We start from the raw sequence: 19,235 nt of genomic DNA on the forward strand, positions 1-19,235 counted from the left end.
ATATCACATTATTTGTTTTTTTTATTTTTGTTTGTGTATATAGTGTTGTGATGATTTTTTTTTTTACATTACCATTTGTGAAACTAAGTGAACCTGTATTTTTCAATAGTTTTAGTATATGCCTAAGTAGAAACTAGCACACCTCAGGGAAATACCTCATTTTATGGCAATACCCAATTTTATTGACTGAGAATCAGTTCTGGAAGACTGTTTGTTTACACCTGTGTTTGGAATATAGAGCACACCGGTATAGTCTACTGAAACACAGCTCAAAAGCGGAGCATATTTTTTAGCCTCTTATTGTATCTCTAATGTCACAAATCAGGGAATATTGTCTGGTTATTGGCATATAATATAATGCAAGTGAAGCCAAATATATACAAAGGCCACTTTTAAGCGATGTCCATCTCCCGCTTAACATAACAACACTTAACGATGTATATTAAACACATACAAAATCACATATCTGGCTGTTTTATGTTCAGAGAATTTGGCCAATCATCCAGCCGCAAACAATTTCAATAAATGATAACGTGCTTCTCAGATGTCACTGTCTGAGTAGTCCCATTCTAAAATTGTTAGTCATTCATACAGATTAATATATATATTCAGGTTGTGGAAACCTTATGGTTACATATCATTATTAGCATTGTTTATATATGATGTGCTAATATATTCTGCAGGGATATGACAAAGTAATATGTACAAAAAGTTACCTCCTAATGCAATTCCAACTTTATTCAATGTGATCTAAGTTTGAGACATAAGGTGAGTAATCAGGCATGCTTATGGTGGTTCAATGCGCCTGTGAACAATATATATGTATATCCTATATAATAAAAGGCCAAGTGTGTTTGTCCGAAGCTGTCATGCGCAGTAGAGACTGTGCGCAAGGACAAACACACCTGGCCTTCCTACTGATCTGGTGTGTGGTGATGTGGGCGTGGCCAGGCGGGTGCGACATTGGCGTGGCCGGGCGGGTGCAGCGTGGGCAGGGCCCGTACGTGGACGGGGCCGGGTGTGACGCGGTCCGGGCGGGGTCGGGTGGGGCCAGATGCCGGGGCCGACTGCCAAGACAGGAGAGCTCTAAAGAGGGGGGATAGAGAGACTAGAGCAGAAGAGGGGGGATAAAGAGAGGGAGAGAGACAGCAAAAGAGAGGGGGAGAGTGTACAAAAGAGAGGGGGGGAGAGCACAAAAGAGAGGGGGGAGAGCACAAAAGAGAGGGGGAGAGAGCGCAAAAGAGAGGGGGAGAGAGCGCAAAAGAGAGGGGGGATAGAGCACAAAAGAGACTGGGAGAGAGCACAAAACAGAGGGCGGAGAGAGCACAAAAGAGAGGGGGAGAGAGCACAAAAGAGAGGGGGGAGAGCACAAAAGAGACGGGGAGAGAGCGCAAAAGAGAGGGGGAGAGAGCGCAAAAGAGAGGAGGAGAGAGCGCAAAAGAGGGGAGAGAGAGCGCAAAAGAGAGGGGGAGAGAGCACAAAAGAGAGGGGGAGAAAGCACAAAAGACAGGGGGGGAGAGAGCACAAAAGACAGGGGGGAGAGAGCACAGAAGAGAGGTGGGAGAGAGCACAAAAGAGAGGGGGAGAGAGAGCACAAAAGAGAGGGGGGAGAGCACAAAAGAGAGGGGGGAGAGAGCACAAAAGAGAGGGGGAGAGAGCACAAAAGAGAGGGTGAGAGAGCGCAAAAGAGGGGGGGAGAGAGCGCAAAAGAGAGGGGGGGAGAGAGAGCGCAAAAGAGAGGGGAGAGAGCACAAAAGAGAGGGGGAGAGAGTGCAAAAGAGAGGGGGAGAGAGCACAAAAGAGAGGGGGGAGAGAGCGCAAAAGAGAGGGGGAGAGAGCGCAAAAGAGAAGGGGGAGAGAGAGTAAAATAGAGGGATAGAGACAGCAAAAGAGAGAAGAGAGAGAGCAAATGAGAGGAGAGAAAGAGAGAGCAAATGAGGGGGGGGAAGAGAGAGAGCAAAAGAGATGAAGAGAGACAGCAAAAGAGGGGGAGAGAGACAGCAAAAGAGGGGGAGAGAGAGCAAAAGAGAGGGGGGAGAGAGAGAGCAAAAGAGAGGGGGGAGAGAGAGCAAAAGAGAGGGGGGAGAGAGAGAGCAAAAAAGAGGGGAAGAGAGAGAGCAAACGATAGTGGGGAGAGAGAGCAAAAGAGAGGGGGGCTAGAGAGAGCAAAAGAGAGGGGGAGAGAGAGAGCAAAAGAGAGGGGGGAGAGAGAGAGTAAAAGAGAGGGGAGAAAGAGAGAGCAAAAGAGAGGGGAGAAAGAGAGAGTAAAAGAGAGGGGGGATAGAGAGAGAGAGAGCAAGGGGTGGGACCGCTGTCCTGCAAAAAATGGCCCGTGTACACAAGCTTTAGAACTAGTACATATATATATATTTATATACAGTTTTAAAATGTTTTCAAATTATATTAATGCATGCATTTAAAGTATCCAAACAATTTAATTCTTGCTGGGTGGTTGTTCACATACAGCCTACAGCTCACAATTATTTTTTTTAATTTTGATTGACTACAGTGGAACAACCAATCATCATCTGTACTTCCAAATGCCATTCAAAGAAGAGCTTGATGCTTCGGAGCTTGATGACTTTGAATAATATATAGACATTACACATTGCAGAAGGGAAAACGCAGCCACTACTTGATGGTGCTAAATAAAATATTAACATTTATTTCAAAAAGTTAAAAGTCCATTACTGGAATGCACAGACATGGGACAATAAAGACAAACAGACAAGACGTCTGACGCGTTTCACGCCCCCTGGTGGCGCTTACTCATAGACTCACTAGGGGGCGCGAAACGCGTCAGACGTCTTGTCTGTTTGTCTTTTTGTCCCATGTCTATGCATTCCAGTAATGGACTTTTATCTTTTTGAAATACATTTTGATATTTTATTTAGCAACATCAAGTAGTGGCTGCATTTTCCCTTCTGCTTTGATCATCTTGCAACTTGATTCCGCCGCTGCTACGGCTCTCCGTGAGAGGTTGGAGGACTGTGGGTGACCTTTCCTGCAGCGGGTTCACTTTCGCTGGTGGTTTATGCTGTGATCGTAAGGATCCGGGACCTGTCTCATACTGACTCATCAGACATTACACATTGCCTGTTATTAAAACTTTTCTGCTCAGATAAATTGGTGTCTGGAGGAGGGGGACAAATGTTATCGCCCTCTTAGCCCCTTATATCTAACATAAGTACCCACCATTAGTAAAATGATATGCAGCACAATGATGACAATGGCAATACAGCAAGTATTTCTCGTTTTACATATCTTGCCACTGATTATTATCTTCTGGACAGTTTTATTTTATTGCACACTCTAAAAAAATGTATGTAAACTATCATATTAAGAAATTATAAACTACTTGTGATCCTGTCACCTAATTCTGTCTGACACACTCATTGAAATCACTTTTCTGTAGAAATAATGGAATTAATAACCTAAGCATCACCATATCTACCTGTTGAAGGGTGTGTATTTGTGAGGTTGTGTATATATATATATATATATATATATATATAGATAGATAGATAGATAGATAGATAGATACTAGTCCTAAAGCCCGTGTACACAGGTCATTTTTTGCAGTACAGCAGTCCCACCCCTTGCTCTCTCTCTATCCCCCCTCTCTCTTGCTCTCTCCTTCTCCCCTCTCTTTTGCTCTCTCTTTCTCCCCTCTCTTTTACTCTCTCTCTCCCCCCCTCTCTTTTGCTCTCTCTCCCCCTCTCTTTGCTCTCTCTCTTTCCCCACTCTCTTTTGCTCTCTCTCTTCCCCCTCTCTTTTGCTCTCTCTCCCCCCTCTCTTTTGCTCTCTCTCTCCCCCCTCTCTTTTGCTCTCTCTCCCCCTCTTTTGCTGTCACTCTCCCTCTCTTTTGCTCTCTCTCCCCCTCTTTTGCTGTCTCTCTCCCTCTCTTTTGCTGTCTCTCTCCCTCTCTTTTGCTCTCTCTCTCTTCCCCCCTCTTGTTTGCTCTCTCTCTCTCCTCTCGTTTGCTCTCTCTCTCTCCTCTCTTTGCTCTCTCTCTCCTCTCTTTTGTTGTCTCTCTCCCTCTCTTTTGCTCTCTCTCCCCCTCTCTTTTGCGCTCTCTCCCCTCTCTTTTGCGCTCTCTCCCCCTCTCTTTTGCGCTCTCTCCCCTCTCTTTTGTGCACTCTCCCCCCTCTCTTTTGCGCTCTCTCCCCCCTCTCTTTTGTGCTCTCTCTCCCCCTCTCTTTTGCGCTCTCTCCCCCTCTCTTTTGTGCTCTCTCCCTCCTCTCTTTTGTGGTCTCTCCCCCCTCTCTTTTGTGCTCTCCCCCCTCTCTTTTGTGCTCTCTCCCCCCTCTCTTTTGTGCTCTCTCCCCCTGTCTTTTGTGCTCTCTCCCCCTCTCTTTTGTGCTCTCTCCCCTTCTCTTTTGTGCTCTCTCCCCCTCTCTTTTGTGCACTCTCCCCCCTCTCTTTTGAGCACTCTCTTCCCCTCTCTTTTGTGCTCTCTCCCCCCTCTGTTTTGTGCTCTCTCCCCCTCTTTTGTGCCCTCTCCCCCTCTTTTGTGCTCTCCCCCCTCTCTTTTGTGCACTCTCCCCCTCTCTTTTGCTGTCTCTCTCCCTCTCTTTATCCCCCCTCTTCTGCTCTAGTCTCTCTATCCCCCATCTTTAGAGCTCTTCTGTCTTGGCAGTCGGCCCTGGCATCTCGCCCCGCCCGACCACACCCACCTCACACCAGGCCCCGCCCACATCATGTCCGGGCCCCGTCCGTGCCACACCCGCCCAGCCATGCCCACGTCGCACCTGCCTGACCACGCCCACTCCACCACACGCCAGATCAGTTGGAAGGCCAGGTGTGTTTGTCTCTACTTATCTCTACTGCGCATGACAGCTTCGGACAAACACACTTGGCCTTTTATTATATAGGACTAGTCCTAAAGCCCATTCACACCATTTTTTGCAGTACAGCGGTCCCACCCCTTGCGCTCTCTCCCTCCCCCTCTCTTTTGCTCTCTCTCTCCCCCCTCTTTTTTGCTCTCTCTCTCTCTCCCTCTCTCTTTTGAGCTTTCTCTCTCTCCCCCCCTCTCTTTTGCGCTCTCTCTCTCCCCCTCTCTTTTGCGCTCTCTCTCCCCCCTCTCTTTTGCGCTCTCTCTCCCCCGCTCTCTTTTGCTCTCTCTCTCCCCCCTCTCTTTTGAGATCTCTCTTTCCCCCCTCTCTTTTGCACTCTCTCTCTCCCCCTCTCTTTTGCGCTCTCTCTCTCCACCTCTCTTTTGCGCTCTCTCTCTCTCCCCCATCTCTTTTGCGCTCTCTATCTCCCCCATCTGTTTTGTGCTCTCTCCCCTCTCATTTGCGCTCTCTCTTCCCCCTCTCTTTTGCGCTCTCTCCCCCCTCTCTTTTGTGCTCTCTCCCTCCTCTTTTTTGTGGTCTCTCCCCCCTCTCTTTTGTGCTCTCCCCCCTCTCTTTTGTGCTCTCTCTCCCCCTCTCTTTTGTGCTCTCTCCCCCCTGTCTTTTGTGCTCTCTCCCCCCTGTCTTTTGTGCTCTCTCCCCCTCTCTTTTGTGCTCTCTCCCCTTCTCTTTTGTGCTCTCTCCCCCTCTCTTTTGTGCACTCTCCCCCCTCTCTTTTGAGCACTCTCTTCCCCTCTCTTTTGTGCTCTCTCCCCCCTCTGTTTTGTGCTCTCTCCCCCCTCTCTTTTGTGCCCTCTCCCCCTCTTTTGTGCTCTCCCCCCTCTCTTTTGTGCACTCTCCCCCTCTCTTTTGCTGTCTCTCTCCCTCTCTTTATCCCCCCTCTTCTGCTCTAGTCTCTCTATCCCCCATCTTTAGAGCTCTTCTGTCTTGGCAGTCGGCCCTGGCATCTCACCCCGCCCGACCACACCCGCCTCACACCAGGCCCCGCCCACATCATGTCCGGGCCCCGTCCGTGCCACACCTGCCCAGCCATGCCCACGTCGCACCTGCCTGACCACGCCCACTCCACCACACGCCAGATCAGTTGGAAGGCTAGGTGTGTTTGTCTCTACTTATCTCTACTGCGCATGACAGCTTCGGACAAACACACTTGGCCTTTTATTATATAGGACTAGTCCTAAAGCCCATTCACACCATTTTTTGCAGTACAGCGGTCCCACCCCTTGCGCTCTCTCCCTCCCCCTCTCTTTTGCTCTCTCTCTCCCCCCTCTTTTTTGCTCTCTCTCTCTCCCTCTCTCTTTTGAGCTTTCTCTCTCTCCCCCCTCTCTTTTGCGCTCTCTCTCTCCCCCCTCTCTTTTGCGCTCTCTCTCCCCCCTCTCTTTTGTGCTCTCTCTCCCCCTCTCTTTTGCTCTCTCCCCCCTCTCTTTTGAGATCTCTCTTTCCCCCCTCTCTTTTGAACTCTCTCTCTCCCCCTCTCTTTTGCGCTCTCTCCACCTCTCTTTTGCGCTCTCTCTCTCTCCCCCATCTCTTCTGCGCTCTCTCTCTCCCCATCTGTTTTGTGCTCTCTCCCCTCTCATTTGCGCTCTCTCTTCCCCCTCTCTTTTGCGCTCTCTCTCTCCCCCTCTCTTTTGTGCTCTCTCCCCTCTCTTTTGCGCTGTCTCTCCCCCCTCTCTTTTGCGCTCTCTCTCCCCCCTCTCTTTTGCGCTCTCTCTCTCTCCCCTTCTCTTTTGTGCTCTCTCTCTCCCCTCTCTTTTGCGCTCTCTCTCCCCCTCTCTCTTTTGTGCTCTCTCGCCCCCTCTCTTTTGCGCTCTCTCTCTCCCCCTCCCTTTTGTGCTCTCTCTCTCCCCATCTCTTTTGCACTCTCTATCTCCCCCATCTGTTTTACGCTCTCTCCCCTCTCATTTGCGCTCTCTCTCCCCCCTCTCTTTTGCGCTCTCTCTCCCCATCTCTTTTGAGCTTTCTCTCTCTCCCCCCTCTCTTTTGCGCTCTCTCTCTCCCCCTCTCTTTTACGCTCTCTCTCCCCCCTCTCTTTTGCGCTCTCTCTCCCCCCTCTCTTTTGCTCTCTCTCTCCCCTCTCTTTTGAGCTCTCTCCCCCCCTCTCTTTTGAGATCTCTCTTTCCCCCCTCTCTTTTGAGATCTCTCTTTCCGCCCTCTCTTTTGCGCTCTCTCTCCCCCTCTCTTTTGCGCTCTCTCTCTCCACCTCTCTTTTGCGCTCTCTCTCTCCCCCTCTCTTTTGCGCTCTCTCTCTCCCCCTCTCTTTTGTGCTCTCTCTCTCTCCCCTCTCTCTTGCGCTCTCTCTCCCCCCTCTCTCTTTTGCGCTCTCTCTCCCCCTCTCTTTTGCGCTCTCTCTCTCCCCTCCCTTTTGCGCTCTCTCTCTCCCCCATCTCTTTTGCGCTCTCTATCTCCCCCATCTGTTTTGCGCTCTCCCCTCTCATTTGCGCTCTCTCCCCCCCTCTCTTTTGCGCTCTCTCTCCCCCTCACTTTTGTGCTCTCTCTCTCCCCTCTCTTTTGCGCTCTCTCTCCCCCTCTCTTATGCGCTCTCTCTCCTCCCTCTCTTTTGCGCTCTCTCCCCCCCTCTCTTTTGTGCTCTCTCTCCACCCCTTTCTTTTGAGCTCTCTCCCCCCTCTCTTTTGCGCTCTCTCTCCCCCCTCTCTTTTGCGCTCTTCCCCCCCTCTCTTTTGCTCTCTCTCTCTCCCCCCTCTTTTGCACCCTCTCTTCCCCCCTCTCTTTTGAGCTCTCTCTCCCCCCCTCTTTTGAGCTCTCTCCCCCCTCTCTTTTGCTGTCTCTCTCCCCCTCTCTCTTTTGCTGTCTCTCTCCCCCTCTCTTTTGCTGTCTCTCTCCCCCTCTCTTTTGCTGTCTCTCTCCCCCCCTCTCTTTTGCTGTCTCTCTCACCCTCTCTCTTTTGCTGTCTCTCTTTCCCCTCTCTTTTGCTGTCTCTCTCCCCTCTCTCTTTTGCTGTCTCTCTTTCCCCTCTCTTTTGCTGTCTCTCTCCCCCCTCTCTTTTGCTGTCTCTCTCCCCCTCTCTCTTTTGCTGTCTATCTCCCCCCTCTCTTTTGCTATCTCTCCCCCCCCTCTCTTTTGCTGTCTCTCTCCCCCCTCTCTTTTGCTGTCTCTCTCCCCCTCTCTTTTGCTGTCTCTCTCCCCCTCTCTCTTTTGCTGTCTCTCTCCCCCTCTCTTTTGCTCTCTCTCTCCCCCTCTCTCTTTTGCGCTCTCTCTCCCCCCTCTCTTTTGCGCTCTCTCTCTCCCCTCCCTTTTGCGCTCTCTCTCTCCCCCATCTCTTTTGCGCTCTCTATCTCCCCCATCTGTTTTGCGCTCTCTCCCCTCTCATTTGCGCTCTCTACCCCCTCTCTTTTGCGCTCCCTCTCCCCCTCTCTTTTGTGCTCTCTCTCTCCCCTCTCTTTTGCGCTCTCTCTCCCCCCTCTCTTATGCGCTCTCTCTCCTCCCTCTCTTTTGCGCTCTCTCCCCCCTCTCTTTTGTGCTCTCTCTCCACCCCTTTCTTTTGCGCTCTTTCTCCCCCCTCTCTTTTGCGCTCTTTCTCCCCCCTCTCTTTTGCGCTCTTCCCCCCTCTCTTTTGCTCTCTCTCCCCCCTCTTTTGCACCCTCTCTTCCCCCTCTCTTTTGAGCTCTCTCCCCCCTCTCTTTTGTGCTCTCTCTCTCCCCTCTCTTTTGCGCTCTCTCTCCCCCTCTCTCTTTTGTGCTCTCTCTCCCCCTCTCTTTTGCGCTCTCTCTCTCCCCCTCCCTTTTGTGCTCTCTCTCTCCCCATCTCTTTTGCGCTCTCTATCTCCCCCATCTGTTTTATGCTCTCTCCCCTCTCATTTGCGCTCTCTCTCCCCCCTCTCTTTTGCGCTCTCTCTCCCCCTCTCTTTTGAGCTTTCTCTCTCTCCCCCCTCTCTTTTGCGCTCTCTCTCTCCCCCTCTCTTTTATGCTCTCTCTCCCCCCTCTCTTTTGCACTCTCTCTCCCCCCTCTCTTTTGCTCTCTCTCTCCCCTCTCTTTTGAGCTCTCTCCCCTCTCTCTTTTGAGATCTCTCTTTCCCCCCTCTCTTTTGAGATCTCTCTTTCCCCCCCTCTCTTTTGCGCTCTCTCTCCCCCTCTCTTTTGCGCTCTCTCTCTCCACCTCTCTTTTGCGCTCTCTCTCCCCCATCTCTTTTGCGCTCTCTCTCTCACCCTCTCTTTTGAGCTCTCTCTCTCCCCTCCCTTTTGCGCTCTCTCTCTCCCATCTCTTTTGCGCTCTCTATCTCCCCCATCTGTTTTGCGCTCTCTCCCCTTTCATTTGCGCTCTCTCCCCCCTCTCTTTTGCGCTCTCTCTCCCCCTCACTTTTGTGCTCTCTCTCTCCCCTCTCTTTTGCGCTCTCTCTCCCCCTCTTTTATGCGCTCTCTCTCCTCCCTCTCTTTTGCGCTCTCTCCCCCCCTCTCTTTTGTGCTCTCTCTCCACCCCTTTCTTTTGAGCTCTCTCCCCCTCTCTTTTGCGCTCTCTCTCCCCCCTCTCTTTTGCGCTCTTCCCCCCCTCTCTTTTGCTCTCTCTCTCTCTCCCCCCTCTTTTGCACCCTCTCTTCCCCCCTCTCTTTTGAGCTCTCTCTCCCCCCCTCTTTTGAGCTCTCTCCCCCCTCTCTTTTGCTGTCTCTCTCCCCCCTCTCTCTTTTGCTGTCTCTCTCCCCCTCTCTTTTGCTGTCTCTCTCCCCCCTCTCTTTTGCTGTCTCTCTCCCCCCTCTCTTTTGCTGTCTCTCTCACTCTCTCTCTTTTGCTGTCTCTCTTTCCCCTCTCTTTTGCTGTCTCTCTCCCCCCTCTCTTTTGCTGTCTCTCTCCCCCCTCTCTTTTGCTGTCTCTCTCCCCCTCTCTTTTGCTGTCTCTCTCCCCCTCTCTCTTTTGCTGTCTCTCTCCCCCCTCTCTTTTGCTCTCTCTCTCCCCCTCTCTCTTTTGCGCTCTCTCTCCCCCCTCTCTTTTGCGCTCTCTCTCTCCCCTCCCTTTTGCGCTCTCTCTCTCCCCCATCTCTTTTGCGCTCTCTATCTCCCCCATCTGTTTTGCGCTCTCTCCCCTCTCATTTGCGCTCTCTACCCCCTCTCTTTTGCGCTCCCTCTCCCCCTCTCTTTTGTGCTCTCTCTCTCCCCTCTCTTTTGCGCTCTCTCTCCCCCCCTCTCTTATGCGCTCTCTCTCCTCCCTCTCTTTTGCGCTCTCTCCCCCCTCTCTTTTGTGCTCTCTCTCCACCCCTTTCTTTTGCGCTCTCTCCCCCCTCTCTTTTGCGCTCTTTCTCCCCCTCTCTTTTGCGCTCTTCCCCCCTCTCTTTTGCTCTCTCTCCCCCCTCTTTTGCACCCTCTCTTCCCCCCTCTCTTTTGAGCTCTCTCTCCCCCCTCTCTTTTGTGCTCTCTCTCTCCCCTCTCTTTTGCGCTCTCTCTCCCCCTCTCTCTTTTGTCCTCTCTCTCCCCCTCTCTTTTGCGCTCTCTCTCTCCCCCTCCCTTTTGTGCTCTCTCTCTCCCCATCTCTTTTGCACTCTCTATCTCCCCCATCTGTTTTACGCTCTCTCCCCTCTCATTTGCGCTCTCTCTCCCCCCTCTCTTTTGCGCTCTCTCTCCCCCTCTCTTTTGAGCTTTCTCTCTCTCCCCCTCTCTTTTGCGCTCTCTCTCTCCCCCTCTCTTTTACGCTCTCTCTCCCCCCTCTCTTTTGCGCTCTCTCTCCCCCCTCTCTTTTGCTCTCTCTCTCCCCTCTCTTTTGAGCTCTCTCCCCCCTCTCTTTTGAGATCTCTCTTTCCCCCCCTCTCTTTTGAGATCTCTCTTTCCCCCCTCTCTTTTGTGCTCTCTCTCCCCCTCTCTTTTGCGCTCTCTCCACCTCTCTTTTGCGCTCTCTCTCTCCCCCATCTCTTTTGCGCTCTCTCTCTCCCCCTCTCTTTTGCGCTCTCTCTCTCCCCCTCTCTTTTGTGCTCTCTCTCTCTCCCCTCTCTCTTGCGCTCTCTCTTTTGCGCTCTCTCTCCCCCCTCTCTTTTGCGCTCTCTCTCTCCCCTCCCTTTTGCGCTCTCTCTCTCCCCCATCTCTTTTGCGCTCTCTATCTCCCCCATCTGTTTTGCGCTCTCTCCCCTCTCATTTGCGCTCTCTCCCCCCTCTCTTTTGCGCTCTCTCTCCCCCTCACTTTTGTGCTCTCTCTCTCCCCTCTCTTTTGCGCTCTCTCTCCCCCTCTCTTATGCGCTCTCTCTCCTCCCTCTCTTTTGCGCTCTCTCCCCCCCTCTCTTTTGTGCTCTCTCTCCACCCCTTTCTTTTGAGCTCTCTCCCCCCTCTCTTTTGCGCTCTCTCTCCCCCCTCTCTTTTGCGCTCTTCCCCCCCTCTCTTTTGCTCTCTCTCTCTCCCCCCTCTTTTGCACCCTCTCTTCCCCCCTCTCTTTTGAGCTCTCTCCCCCCCCCTCTTTTGAGCTCTCTCCCCCCTCTCTTTTGCTGTCTCTCTCCCCCTCTCTCTTTTGCTGTCTCTCTCCCCCTCTCTTTTGCTGTCTCTCTCCCCCCTCTCTTTTGCTGTCTCTCTCCCCCTCTCTTTTGCTGTCTCTCTCACCCTCTCTCTTTTGCTGTCTCTCTTTCCCCTCTCTTTTGCTGTCTCTCTCCCCCTCTCTCTTTTGCTGTCTATCTCCCCCCTCTCTTTTGCTGTCTCTCCCCCCCCTCTCTTTTGCTGTCTCTCTCCCCCCCTCTCTTTTGCTGTCTCTCTCCCCCTCTCTTTTGCTGTCTCTCTCCCCCTCTCTCTTTTGCTGTCTCTCTCCCCCCTCTCTTTTGCTCTCTCTCTCCCCCTCTCTCTTTTGCGCTCTCTCTCCCCCCTCTCTTTTGCGCTCTCTCTCTCCCCTCCCTTTTGCGCTCTCTCTCTCCCCCATCTCTTTTGCGCTCTCTATCTCCCCCATCTGTTTTGCGCTCTCTCCCCTCTCATTTGCGCTCTCTACCCCCTCTCTTTTGCGCTCCCTCTCCCCCTCTCTTTTGTGCTCTCTCTCTCCCCTCTCTTTTGCGCTCTCTCTCCCCCCTCTCTTATGCGCTCTCTCTCCTCCCTCTCTTTTGCGCTCTCTCCCCCCTCTCTTTTGTGCTCTCTCTCCACCCCTTTCTTTTGCGCTCTCTCCCCCCTCTCTTTTGCGCTCTTTCTCCCCCCTCTCTTTTGCGCTCTTCCCCCCTCTCTTTTACTCTCTCTCCCCCCCTCTTTTGCACCCTCTCTTCCCCCCTCTCTTTTGAGCTCTCTCTCCCCCCCTCTCTTTTGGGCTCTCTCCCCCTCTCTTTTGCTGTCTCTCTCCCCCTCTCTCTTTTGCTGTCTCTCTCCCCCTCTCTTTTGCTGTCTCTCTCCCCCCTCTCTTTTGCTGTCTCTCTCCCCCCTCTCTTTTGCTGTCTCTCTCACCCTCTCTCTTTTGCTGTCTCTCTTTCCCCTCTCTTTTGCTGTCTCTCTCCCCCCTCTCTTTTGCTGTCTCTCTCCCCCCTCTCTTTTGCTGTCTCTCTCCCCCTCTCTCTTTTGCTGTCTATCTCCCCCCTCTCTTTTGCTGTCTCTCTCCCCCCTCTCTTTTGCTGTCTCTCTCCCCCCTCTCTTTTGCTGTCTCTCTCCCCCTCTCTTTTGCTGTTTCTCTCCCCCTCTTTCTTTTGCTGTCTCTCTCCCCCCTCTCTTTTGCTGTCTCTCCCATCCTCTCTTTTACTGTCTCTCTCCCCCCTCTCATTTGCTGTCTCTCCCCCCTCTCTTTTGCTGTCTCTCTCCACCTCTCTCTTTTGCTGTCTCCCTCTCCCTTTCTATCCCCCCTCTTCTGCTCTCTATATTCACTCTCTTCTGTTCTCTCTCCCCCCTCTCTTTTGAGCTCTCTCTCTCCCCCCTCTCTTTTGCGCTCTCTCTCCCCCTCTCTTTTTTTTATTGACAATTTTCTTTAAACAATAGTAGCACAAATAGGCATACAGTTAAAATGTAAGGCATAAGTCAGTAAATATGCATTTACGTTAGAGTATACTGTATTTCTTTAATAATTGGTTCAATATAGGTGTTATAGGGGAAAGAAAAAGAATCAGCAAAGGGGTCAAAGAGGTAGAACTCGTAGGTAGAACTCTTAGGAGCTTATGAGTAATAGAAAGGTGAGATTTGTGAATGTCCCGAGTAAGGCATCATTTTTTGAAACGTTTAAGCGGGCGAAGTTCGTCGTGTCTATATGGGCACTCCAAAATGGCTTGTCGAATTTGGAGGTAAGAGAACCATCTATGGAAAGGGGGACCTATGGAATCTCTCAGAGTAGTTCTATCTCTTACCTGGGATGAATCTATGAGTAGGAATATTGTCAAATTTTTATGAGTTACTTCCTCAGCTACATATTTAAACTGTTGCTGATTAAAAAAAAGGGTATTGTTCAGTAATGGGGTCATTGGCGAGATTGGAGTAGAAAGAGTATTGGGGTGTTGAATAAGAGAATCCCAGATAGCTAGTGTGGCTTTGATACATTCATTTTATTTAATCAGGGAGGGCCTGTGAGGTTTAGGGAGCCAACAGATATCTTGCATTACGCTCTGTTCAAGTAAGGCTGCCTCAATTTGGATCCATATTTTAAATGGAGGGTTGTGGTTCCATGCAACTATTCGTGCAAGATGTGTAGCCTTATGGTATAATACTAAGTTTGGGACATTTAGGCCTCCCTCCTCTTTTCTCAAATATAGGGTATTGCGAGACACTCTTGGTTTTTTATAAGCCCAGATAAAAGACTCTAACATTTTTTACGCAAATAGTGTCCCGGTATTGATATAGGAAGTGCTTGGAATACAAATAGATATTTTGGGACAATCATCATTTTTATTGTATTAACCCGGCATACCCAGGAAAGGTGTCCCTGCTTGTGCCATGTGTCCAATAAGGAAAAAAACTTTGTTTGAAGTGTCATATAGTTTTCGTGAAACAGATCTTGAGGGTTTTTCGGGATATATAACCCCAAGTATCGAAGAGTGTTCGTGACATAGAAGGGAGTTTTATGTAAAAGAAAATCTAATTCTGCTGAATTTACATGTATAGGGATCATACTGGATTTCTCCATATTTATGGAATAATTGGAAAACTGTTTATACGTCTCTAATACTTGTATTAAGGCTGGTAAGGAAGTTATGCAAAGAGAAGGCATGTTTGTTGAATGTTGCCAAATGAGATACCGGAGATATTTGGATTGTTTCAAATCTGGACAGCTAATATTTCTACTGTAATGGCGAATAGAAGAGGGGACAATGGGTACCATTGGATATTGGGAAAGCCTGAGACATTGTATCATTAACTTTAATCGTAGCTCGGGGGTTGTTATCTAATGCTTGTACTCTGGATATGAATTTGGCTGAAAAACCAAATTTTGACAGGGTCGACCACATAAAATGCCAGTCAACCCTGTCAAAGGCCTTCTCGGCATCGGTGGAAAGAAGAACAAGAGGGCTTTTGAGATCATGGGAAGTGTATAATGCGTGAAGTAGTCTGGTGGTATTGTCTTTTGCTTCGCGTCCCCTGATGAATCCAACCTGGTCCGGGTGGATGATCTTTGGTAGAATGAGATTAAGACGGTTTGCCAAGATCTTAGTGTAGATCTTGATATCAACGTTCAATAAAGAGATTGGCCTGTAGCTACCTACTATATCTTTAGATTTGTCAGGCTTTGGAATTATTGTAATTATGGCGTCTAAAAGGGGCTGAGAGAATGTGAGGCCTTGATCTATAGACTAAAACAATTCATATAGGTGAGGGCTAATATTTCTTACTAATAGCTGGTAGAATTTAGTAGAAAGGCCATCCGGACCAGGGGATTTACTACTCTGGAGGGATTTAATTGTGCTTGTAATTTCCTGTAAGGAAATGGGAGAGTCTAGAATAGTCAGGTCATCTTCTGGGATCAAGGGGACATGTACTGAGTCAAGATACAATTTCATCTTATCACGTCTTTCCTGGTCATTTGTATGTTTAATATTGTACAATGAAGTATAATATGTGACAAAGCTATTAGTTATGTCTTCGTTTTTGGTGAATGTTATTCCTGAGCTATGTTTAATGGAATGGATATATGAGTTGAGCCTCTGTTTTTTTTAAAATCTGGCCAGCATTCTCCCCGCCTTATTTGACTCTACAAAAAATTTAGCTTTGGAGGCCAGAGCACGCATATGTGCGTTTTCAATTAAAAATGTATTAAGATTATCTCTAGCCTCCTTTACCCCGGCTAGTTTTTGCAGAGATTGCGGGTCTTGCTTGTGTGATTTTTTCCATAGCTAGAAGAATACTGGTCAGAGAGTCAAACTGGGTGGACCTTTGTTTTTTAAGTTTCGCAGTTAATTGTATAATAATACCTCTAATAAAGCACTTGTAAGATTCCCAATTATTTGCAACGTTCGTGTCGGAGGAGATATTGAACTAGAAATATTCATCTGTATATTTAAGTAGTTGGTCAATGATGTCAGATTTAGGTTGTAACCCCTTTGCGGCATCTGCAACCTCATCTTGAGAAGTTTGCATTATATCAGGGTCCTTATTAGGCTTTTGTTTGTCTGTTTGCTTGAAAAAATAGCTCATGGCTCCCTGGGCTGTTGGTGTTAGTTTATGGGACTTGTCGCGCCTCGTTAATTTCCTTTGTGGCATAGTGAGGAGGTATGGAGAAAACGTTAATTATATTTTTTATAAGAGAAATCTCTGCCCTGCTACAGTAGTGCACACCTCCCTGGGGATATTGCTCTCACAGCGCGATCACGGGAAAAGGTGTTGGATATGACCCACTGCTACAAAGAACAGTGGGAAAAGGAATAGGAGGGTACACACTGTTTTAGAGCCTGAATTTAAGGTAAACGCACAGTAGAGAAATTATGCCAGAGATTCTGCTAAGGTATCCAGTTATAAAAAGTCAGTGTCAAGCAGCTATGAGCTTCCTATTACATACTGCAAAGCGGGATCCAGCAAAGAGAGAAAGGATGAACCTTTTGTACAGATATGGTTAAACACTTCTCTGCAGTTCTCAAACCACAAAACTTTATAGTTAAGTTCTCCAGGCAGATGTAAAAAGATGCCTCTCAAGCCTCTGCATATCGTGGGGCAGTATTAGACAGCTATTAAGATGCTCAGATCTAATTGTAAAGCTATAGATCGTTGGTACTAAATAAAAATAAAAAGAGTCACCTTATTTTCTTTGTAGAGCGAGCCGTTCCGTCCAGAAGAACATTTAGGTTGGCATCGGTGGATCTGTTTGACTGTGATTTTTTATGACGCAGTGCAAAAAAACGCATGAGTTTATAAGTTGCGGTCCCAGCGTCGCCAGTAAAGTCAGAGGATTCCTGACCAAATTCACACCGGGTGTTCTCTAGGTGTTCCGGAGCCACAAATGAGGTCCTGTGTTTAGATAGCTCAAGGCTTTCAGCAATTGTGAGCCTTCATGCCCAGCTCGCATGGAGAGCTTCAGTGAAGTGCGGCCATCTTAGTCGGCCGCTCGCCCCGCCTCCCTCCCCCCTCTCTTTTGCGCTCTCTCTCCCCCCTCTCTTTTGCGCTCTCTCTCCACCCTCTCTTTTGCGCTCTCTCCCCCCTCTCTCTTTTGCTGTCTCTCTCCCCCCTCTCTTTTGCTGTCTCTCTCCCCCCTCTCTTTTGAGCTCTCTCTCCCCCCTCTCTATTGCTGTCTCTCTCCCCCTCTCTCTTTTGCTGTCTCTCTCCCCCCTCTCTTTTGCGCTCTCTCTCCCCCCCTCTCTTTTGCTGTCTCTCTCGCCCTCTCTTTTGCTGTCTCTCTCCCCCCTCTCTATTGCTCTCTCTCTCCCCCTCTCTCTTTTGCTGTCTCTCTCCCCCCTCTCTTTTGCTGTCTCTCTCCCCCTCTCTCTTTTGCTGTCTCTCTCCCCCCTCTCTTTTGCTGTCTCTCTCCCCCTCTCTTTTGCTGTCTCTCTCCCCTCTCTCTTTTGCTGTCTCTCTCTCTCCCTCTCTCTATCCCACCTTGTCTGCTCTCTCTATTCACCCTCTTCTGTTCTCTCCCCCCCTCTCATTTGAGCTCTCTCTCTCTCCCCTCTTTTTTGCGCTCTCTCTCCCCCCCTCTCTTTTGCGCTCTCTCTCCCCCCTCTCTTTTGCGTTCTCTATCCCCCTCTCTTTTGCGCTCTCTCTCCACCTCTCTCTTTTGCGCTGTCTCTCCCCTCCTCTCTTTTGTGCTCTCTCCCCCTCTCTTTTGCGCTCTCTCTCCCCCTCTCTTTTGCGCTCTCTCTCCCCCCTCTTTTGCGCTCTCTCTCTCTCTCCCCCCTCTCTCTCCCCCCCTCTCTCTCTCCCTCCTCTCTCTCCCCCCCCCCTCTCTCCCCCTCCTCTCTCTCTCCCCCCTCTCTCTCTCCCCCCTCTCTCTCTCCCCCCCTCTCTCCCCCCTCTCACTCTCCCCACCTCTCTCTCTCTCCCCCTCTCTCCTCCTCTCTCTCTCCCCCCCCTCTCTCCCCCTCTATCTCTCTATCTCTCTTCCCTCTCTATCTCTCTCCCCTCTATCGTGCGGCTGCGCGCGGCCACGCCCCCTTCACCCCATCCACACCCCCTTCACGGCCATTCACGCCCCCTTCACACCGGCCACGCCCCACTCATGCCCGGTCATGCCCACTTCTGCTGCAGATCAGACAGCTAGGGACTCAAAGGCCAGGTGTGTTTGTCCTCGTGCTGTCTCTACTGCGCATAACAGCTTCGGACAAACACACTTGGCCTTTTATTATATAGGATAGGTGTGGGTGTTGTAGTACAATGTGTGGTTTCCTCACAACAGCCACATCATTTAATTATTTTTGTTGAACACCCTACAGAATCATATAATTCACAGTTTTTCTGGAAAAAGGGTGGATTAAATAAGAAAAGAGGAATATTGGGTATATTGAGGTGTTTATACAATAAAGGTGAGGTCAGGATATGCTCTACTGATCTAGATAAAAGTGTGGACACTGCATTTGACTTTGCAGAGTATTGTAAGCTACTTACCAGTCACCACTGCATTAGCAGAAGATGGAGGTAAACTATGAACAGTGTCCCCTGCACTTTTTTGTAAGCTTATGGGTAAAAGGGATTAGGGCTATTTATGGAAGCAAATGATGGTCATCCTATTTGTTCAATGCAACAGCTTGTCCCTTCTCCTAACATTTGTTTTCATACTTTTAAAGGACCAGTAAATACAGTAGATTTGCATAATCAACAAATACATGACAAAAAGACAATGCAATAGCACATATGGGCCAAATGATCATGCTGCAAATGCAGCAGTTTTCGTGCAAGCCTTCAGGCTCGCCGGACACATAAGTTAAGAAGCAGCGGTCTTATGACCGCTGCTCCTTACCTCATACGCCACCTCTGAGGTGGCGGATAGCAATCATCCCGATTGGATACTATCTGGATGATTGAAACCCTCTGATAGTGGCCGATTGGCCGCGAATGTGAAGAGGGCGGCATTGCACAAGTATTTCACACGAAATGCTTGTGCAATGATAAATGCCAACAGTGTATGCTGTCGGCAGTTATCAATGTCGGGCAGACATGATCCGCTATAGTGGATCATGTCCGTCCGACACTTGATAAATCGGCCCCTTATTCTCGAACTTGAAATGAGTAGTATATTTTTTTCTGACAAATTTCAAAGTTATGCCTATTTCCACTCCCCCTGTATCACATGACAGCCATCAGCCAATCACAAATGCATATACGTATATTCTGTGAATTCTTGCACATGCTTAGTAGAAGCTGGTGACTCAAAAAGTGTAAATATAAAAAGACTGTGCACATTTTGTTAATGGAAGTAAATTGGAAAGCTGTTTAAAATTGCATGCTCTATCGGAATCATGAAAGTTTAGTTTTGACTTGAGTGTCCCTTTAATATTATAATGAAAATAACTATTGCAATGGCAAGCTGACATATGGATGGGAAGAGATTTAATAAGGTGTCTGCGCAAGCTATTTTATATACAGTGAGCATGCCATTGTAGCCGTGGCTGTTTTCAAAGTAAGTATTTTTTTTTTTTTTTTAATTTATATATTATTTTGTTTGGCGTGGGTGAACAGCAACTATTTGGGGTGTAGCCTGTAACATCTCTGAATGATAAGTCTGAAAGGGGAGTAGTTTGCATTTCTTGTTGATTCTGATAGTTCTTCCCTGTGATTTCTGTAATCAATCAGACCTAGCTATACAACCTGTTTGTACCTATTGACCCAGCTCTATAGCTTAGATGTTCAGTCTGGTTCAAGTCAGCTACTCATATTTGTAGCTATATAACTGATTTAAGCTTGATACACCTATATATACAGTTTGCTGCTTTACCCATCTCTTTAAATGCACACTAAAGTAATGTTTATGTATAGTATATATATATATATCAACAATTACGTACTGAATGACAAAAGACATTAAGCACCCATACCAAGGTCCCTAAACCAGTTATGTAAGGTTAATTAGTATAGTAGTGTAGCATGAC

The sequence above is a fragment of the Bombina bombina genome, chromosome 2, assembly GCF_027579735.1.
Source record: "Bombina bombina isolate aBomBom1 chromosome 2, aBomBom1.pri, whole genome shotgun sequence".
Lineage (NCBI taxonomy): Eukaryota > Metazoa > Chordata > Amphibia > Anura > Bombinatoridae > Bombina > Bombina bombina.